This window comes from Triticum dicoccoides, chromosome 3B, assembly GCF_002162155.2.
Source record: "Triticum dicoccoides isolate Atlit2015 ecotype Zavitan chromosome 3B, WEW_v2.0, whole genome shotgun sequence".
Taxonomy (NCBI): Eukaryota; Viridiplantae; Streptophyta; class Magnoliopsida; order Poales; family Poaceae; genus Triticum; species Triticum dicoccoides.
This window is the reverse complement of record NC_041385.1, coordinates 556,269,358-556,276,759: the sequence shown is the minus strand read 5'-3', so window position 1 is coordinate 556,276,759 and position 7,402 is coordinate 556,269,358.

The window sequence follows — 7,402 nt, the reverse complement described above, 5'->3', positions numbered from 1 at the left end:
ACTTCTAGATGCCTCTACCTTGTGGGTGGCTAGTCCTATTTATAGGCAAAGGCCCTGGGCCTCTTCCCAAATATTTGAGCTGGAAGGGCGCCAACAATTAGCCATTTTGAAGCGGAACATCTAGTACACTTATCCTGACTAAAGTGGTCCTCGCCTGCCAAAGGCTCTGGTGGTGACGCTGGCTTGGGCTCCATGATGACCTCCATCCTGCCGTTCTGCTCGTCTTGGTCTTGTTGCACCGAAATGGCTGCCTTTGCTTGATGCTCTTGCCTGCGCTTGCTCCCTATACACCAAAGAGGAAACAAGGACTCTGTGCAGGCCGGCGCCCACCTGGCTTTGGTCGTCATGGCTCACGTCATGGGCACCTCGTGAGGTACCCCGCCTTGATCTCTCTGCCTCCTCACGAGCCTCCCTGACGAGGCCGTGCCCGAGGAAGCTTCCTGTCGTCCGCCCCATGAGGCTTGGCCCCTCGCGAGGGTCTTGAGATTGTGCTGATGAAGATGGGCCGCGCTGGGCTGCTCCCTTGAGCCACGCCGCAGGTCGCAGGCAGGCAAGTCTTGGGACCCCCGTTCCTAGAACGCCGACAGTAGCCCCCAGGCCCAAGGTGCGCCCGGACTTGGCTGAGCAGAGAAGCGAAGGGGTAAGTGCGAAGCGCCGCGGGCCCTAACAGCCTGCGGCCTCAGGCGCCGTGTGGCGGTTGATTGGACGTGGCTGGCCCTGTTCTCCCACGCCTCCTCCTTTTGCGCCCAGCTAGGCGGACCTGTGGTTGCACACGGTCTTTCCTCTTTTCGCCGCTCGACCGTCCCCTGCTCTTCCTCCTCTCGATCTCCAGTCTCTGCTTCCAATCCAATCTCAAATCCTCTGTCTTCCCGTCGCCATGGCTCCGACGAAGAAAGGAAAAGGGAAGAAACCGGTGCCTCCGCCTCGCTCGCCGTCGCCGGCGGCTCCCGCCATCGATCGGTCAATCATACTCAACCGAGAAAGCCTGGGCAAGGTTAGCTCTGCTCTGGCCACCATCTTCAACGAGTGCGGGAGGACGACATCCTGGCCCGCATCCCACTTCTCCATCGACAGGGTAGTCACCAAGGTCCAGTACTTTGCGGACGCCCTGTGGGCGGGATTAGTTCCCCCCTTTTCTGATTTCTTCAACGCTGTGCTTTCCCATTACCAGATCCATATGATGCATTTGGGTCTTGAATCCATTACTCTTCTTGCCGTCTTCGCCTTTGTCTTTGAGGCAATGGTCGGCATACCACCTTCGATTGCCTTGCTGCGTCACTTCTTCTCTCTGGGCCTCGTCGATCCCACCCAATGCTCAGGGTGCGCGAGCTTTATCGTCGCGCCAGAAACAGCGGCTTCAGGGATTGATTTCCATCTTCCTCCGTCCGCGCCTGGATTCCGCGAGCGGTGGCTGTACGTGGATGTAGGGGTGCCCAACCCCCTGCTTTCGGAGCCAAAGTCGCCAGCTATCCCCAATTCAGGCTGGGGCCAGGAGACGCTCACGAGCCCCCGGCTCATCTTCGTCTGGCATTGCTTCGCGCTCCTGAGGGTGCTCGGCGTGATGGTGCCCAAGGTGGTGAAGGAGTTCCTGCTATGCCGCATTGCCCCTCTCCAGCACCACTCCCGTCGGATGTCGGCCTTCGACGGGCGTGGAGATTGCATGAGGCTCCAGGAGGAGGACCTGACGCCCGAAGCGCTGAGGAAGGTGCTCTGGTCTTGACTAGGGACCCTTCCCCCGGCAGCGTCCGGCATGGCGGGGCTTTGCTGTACCTTTGCTTGAACAGGGGCGACTTTGTGAAGCAGATGCCCGGCTTCGACGAATGGGGGCTGCGCCCCGCTGGCCTCACAGGGCCTTGCGAGAACCCAGTGATGGTGATTGCCCTCCCAATCGCCCATGGCGATCCTTCCTCGAGTGGCGGAGCAGGGAGGCATGGGCCACCGGAGGCTGAGGGGGCCCTCGCCGGAGTGTCGATGCCAGGCAGCACTCCTGAGGGGGCAGCTCCTGAGGCCCGTACTGCTGCGGCTGGAGGCGTTGAGCCGCTGCCTACGATCCCCGCGGTTGAGGCCCCTGGGCCCCCAGCTATCCTTCTTGGTGAGGCGACCGACAGCGTGCATCAGGACGATGCTTCGGACGCTGGGCATCTTGACGCTTCTTCCTCGTCGCAGGCTGACCCTTGCGCTCAGCTCCTGGGTCGCTTCCGCGTGGACTTAGAGGCTCTCCGAAAGAAAAGGGAGGCCTTGGGTGACGATCACCCTTGCCGCCTGCTGTAGCGTAGGAAGTATTTCGCCATTAATGAGTAAGACTTCCCCTTCCCTAGCTCTTGATCCTCCCGTTGCTTTAACTGATCCATGCTCTGCAGGGCCCTTCCCGCCGAGCTCACGGAGATGGCTGAGGAGCCATCCCCCCAGGCCCCACCCTCTCCATCGCCTTCGAGTGCTCCGAGCTCAAGCAGAGCCCTCGCGGTGAAGCCGGTCGGAGAGGTGAGCCATCCTGTGGTGCATCGCGGCCCTGCGCGCCTCGCGACCCTTCTTTGCGAGCCTTCTCGGGGCATAGCCGGCCTGCCTTGGGCTTCGCGTCTGGTCATGGATGGCGATTGGCTGAGGTTGGCCCTGCGTACTTCATTTGGGGAGGGGCTGGCTCCTGGCCGGGCTTCTGGCGAGGCGTGCCCGGCCATAACGAGGGCACCAACCCCCAGCCCCCTGCCCAGAGGGGGAGTGCTGATTCGTGCCCCCCCGTGCTTACTTGGGGCGGATGACGATGTAGAAGACGTGCTCGAGCGCGCCCGGAGGCGTCACGTTCTTCGCCAAGGGTTTCACCGGAGGGCGGCTGACGCGGTGAGCCAGCTCGGTGAAGAGCTTGCTGATGAAGATGCGCGCCTTGAGGCTGAGGGCCTGCGCCTGGCTGAAGAGGGGCGCAAGCTGAAGGCGGCTGTCACCCTTGCGCGCCACCAGCGTGACCTCGACAACAAGGAGGCCGAGGCATTGCTGGCGGCCTCTTGGGAGGCCCGTTCCCGAGCCGTCGAGGAGGCCCGAGAGGCTGACCGGCGGTGTGAGGCGGCGGATGAGCGGTCGCGGGAACTCCTTGCCCGGTGCCACTCCCTGGAGCAGCAGGTGGAGCTGCATGAGATGGACCTTGCGTCAATGAAGGTGGCTTCGGTTGACCAGGTAGAGCTCCTGAGGCATGAGGAGGCGCTGTCGCTGGAAGCTGCTGAGCGCGCTCGTGATCTTGAACGTCTGGAGACGAGGGAGCGCTTGGTGACACAGGCGGAGGATGACGCTGCTGCGCGCGAGGCCCGAGTCCTGGAAGAGGTTGAACACGGGGTGACGACGACCCGCTTGAACCTTGAGCGCGAGTTTGAGGAGAGGCTGGGGTTGATCCGGGTCGAAGCTGAAGGCAGAACCGCCACCCTGAGGGCCAAGCTGGAGGAAGTGACGCGGCGGGCCGACGCTTCCCGGGCTGCCCTTGATGTGGTGTAGGAGGAGTTGACCACCTCCCGCGTAGAGGCAATTCTTCTCCGCCAGCGGGTGGACGAGGCTAAGGCCGTTGTGCGGTAGAACAAAGATGAGATATGCCAGCGGCGGATTCTGGAGCACGAGCACGGCCCCATGCTCGCCACGCTTCAGGAGAGAGCCAATGCGGCCTTGGGTAACATCTGCGAGGCGGCTGTTGACCAGCCCCGTGCAGTCAACTATGCTGGCAATCTTCAGTTCTTCACTGACATGGTGACGTAGCTGGAGGCGCGGTCGGTCAGAGCCAACAGGCTGGTGGAGGAGAGGAGTCGCGCCCTGCTCGGGCGCCTTCTCCCGTGTCTTCAGCTACCTCCAGAACATGGACCCCAACTTCGACTTTGACGCCGCCATCGCCCCAGTACCCCAGGCCGTCTGGGACGACCTGGCATGCTGGGTGGAAGACAACGTGGATGCCCTTGTCAGGGCCTTCACTGCTGATAACGACAACGCGGTCGTGGCTGGTGATGAAGGCGATGTGGTGAACGGCCCTGGTGCCGCTGACGGCGATGCGGAGAACGACGGCGAGGCCAGCGATGCCAGCGGCGATTCAGGAGGTGCTCCTGAGGATGCATTGGGGGATTTATCCGATTGACCGTGTGTTTTCCCTGCTTTTTTACCCTGCGCAAACAGAGTTTGGGCTTTGCCCTGGAGGTTGTAAGAGCATTTTGGGAGGGGGAGCCCCTCATGTAAAAACTTGCATTCAGCGTATTAGTAAATGTGATATCACCCGTATGCCCGTGTCAAGCAGCTGACTTTACGACGAGCTGGCTGGCTTGCTTACCTTCGACCCGCGTGGGCCTCGAGTCAGCCTGCGGAGGGCTGTGATGTCTCGAGCGTATCCTGAACGAGCCCACCGAACCTGTAATGAAAACCTCCTGAGAGGGCACGGCGACGGCAGTCTGGGCTGCACGCAAGCTAGGCCTTACCCGGCTCGCGAGGGGCTCACGAGGGGAGGCAGCTGAGGCAAAGTGGTAACCAGAACGCGAGAGATTGCTCCAACGAGACTAAACACCCCTTCCCCGAACACACACAAATCTTCGAGCTCAAATCCAACTTAAATTCAACGGGGGAGAATGACAACCAAGGGGAAAAAGCAACGAAAGCAGAAAAAAGGCCGTGTCCAGCACCTATCTAGTCTTGGACGTCTTCTCACCAGCGCGGAGCTAAGTGCTGCCACTGGGCGTGGGAGGGAGCCCCAGGGCCTGAGACCGGCACCCCTGAGACTCTGGGGCGTGTACAGCCCCACTCATTATTACGTGAGAGTGTCACGGGGCGGCGAGCTTCACAGGCACTGGGCCTTCTTCACAGGTACCGGCCTTGCTTCATATTGCCAGACGAGAGCCCTGCCTTGCGCCACACTCTAGTGCCACCGACGATGACCAGAAACCAGGACGCCGCCGATGGGGTAGAGCGGTCGCTAGCGGTTCCCCTGACGACCACAGGTCCTCTTCCAGGGGCAGGCCCTAAGGCACCTCCCCAGCAGAGGGCCTTCCTCCTGAGGACGCCTTGCTCCGAACGCCGCGGTGGTGATGTCGGATCTTGTCCCCTCTCCTGCAGCCCCGGGCGCCCTCCTCCTGAGGGGTAGGAAGTTGCGGGAGTGGGGCAGCCGCCCGTTGTGGTGACCTGCACCTCCTGCGATCCATGGTTGGCGTATGCCTGCTCCTGAGGAATTAGTGGTACCTGATAGTCGTTGCTTCCAGCGTAGGCGACGGGCCCTTCTCGGGGCTCCTAGAAGAGCTCAACTTCTGGTGTCTCGTCTCCCCAGCTTGGGCTGAGGAGCAAGCCTTGTTGGTCCTCATGCGCGCGCCCTTGGTCCATCATGTGGGGCACGTACTCTTCTGGGGTCGCCATCCCGAAGGCCGCGCCGTAGCACTCTGCGTGCCACGCAGTTCCGCTTGATGTGCCCGCCTGGGGGTGATAGCGCGGCAGCCCACCGGGGCCGTGGGTTGTGGCGAGTCCTTCTTTGATGGCCAGGGGAGGAGGCAGCGCCGCGGCTGGCCCGGTGCTGATGGCCTCGCCGGTGTTGGGGTGGCCTTGGAGTCCGCTTGGGGCTGCTCGGGCGTGCGTGGAGCCTCCGTGCGGGCCTCCCTGGACCTGCGGTGGGAGTTGGGTGCAGAAGGGGGGAGCCCCTGAGGCGGCGAAGCCCAGGAGCACTGCCACCCGCTCCAGCAGCACGTCGTGGCCGCCTTCCAGCAGCCTGCATTGTAGTAGCTCTCGGGCCACTATGAGCGCGGCCCTCGAGTTCACCTGCTCCCGCCGGGTGTACGGCACCGTGGCCGCAGCGTGGTGGGAGGCCCTCACCGCCGATCGCGCCTGCCGCTGCGTGAGAGCTGTCGTTTCCTGTCTGCGCCGCCTGCGGCCCGTAGCGCCCTGCGGACCGCGAGCTTCCTGGGGCGTGGGGTTGCCCGGGGCGAGCGGCTCTGCGTGGGCAGGCCAGGCCGCCCAGGGATCAGGGTTGCCTGCCTGGTCGCTGGACATGATGATGATGATGCGACGGGACGCGAAGCGGCAGAAGGTGGATTCCGGTGCACCCCTACCTGGCGCGCCAAATGTCGGATTTTGGGTTCCGGCAGACCCTCTAGGTTCGAACACTGGGGTGTGCGCGGAGATCTCGCGCTCTACCTACCTGCACCTCGCCGCCTCGCTAGGATCTAAGCTACAGAAAGAGCAACGCAAGAGACAAAGGGTTTATACTAGTTCGGGCCACCATTGTGGTGTAATACCCTACTCTAGTTTGTGGTGTGATGGATTGCCTCTCGGGCTAATGATGAACAATACAAGGAAGAACAGCCTCGCGAGGGTCTGTTCCTGGCTAGTGCGATGAACTGCTAGAGGGAGTTCAGTCGCTCTCCTAGATGATAGTCTGATCGACTTCTAGATTCCTCTACCCTATGGGTGGCTAGTCCTATTTATAGGCAAAGGCCCTGTGCCTCTTCCCAAATATTTGAGCGGGAAGGGCGCCAACAATTGGCCATTTTGAAGGGGAACATCTAGTACACTTATCCTGACTAAAGTTGGTCCTTGCCTGCCAAAGGCTGTGGTGGTGACGCCGGCTTGGGCTCCATGATGACCTCCTTCCTGCCGTTCTGCTGGTCTTGGTCTTGTTGCACCGAAATGGCTGCCTTTGCTTGATGCTCTTGCCTGCTTGTTCCCCGTTGATTACCTTTGGTTTCACTTTAAAAGTCTTGAGCCATAAGCCGAAGTGTGGGGAAATATGGAGGAAAGCCTCGCATGTGGTGATGAACGCTGAGATGTGGAGAAGGGAGTCCGGGGCTAGATCGTGGAAATCTAGCCCATAATAAAACATGACCCCTCGGACAAAGGGATGGAGTGCAAACCCAAGCCCTCGAAGGAAGTGAGAGATAAACACGACCCTCTCATTGGATCTGGGAGTAGGAATAACATGCCCTTGAGCGGGAAGCCTGTGGTAGATCTCCGCAGTCAAATATCTTGCCTCCCTGAGCTTCGAGATGTCTTCCTCTATGATAGAAGAGGCCATCCACTGGCCTTGAAGGCTGTGTTTGAACATGGTTAGAAGCTCGAAGCAACCGTATTGACCCTTGGGTGTTGGAACTCGAGGAAGGGACTAGCGTAGTGGAAAAAAGGACAGGTCCTGGCCTCTTTATAGAGGTAAGGAATATCAAATGTCCCCTACGTGGCCTTAAAATATGCCTATTCCCAAGGAATCATACTAACGGAACAGTTGGGTTACCCACGACCGCGTTGATGAGAATCCCGTAATAAGGGGACACGATCTCCGCATCGACAAGACATGCCAATAAACCGCCTTGCGAAGCATGAAGCAGCAGGCCGGAAAAACGATATAATGGTTGGATAATGACGTAATGTCGTGTTGTAAAAGCTGTCAGCAGATTGGACTCATGAAAACATT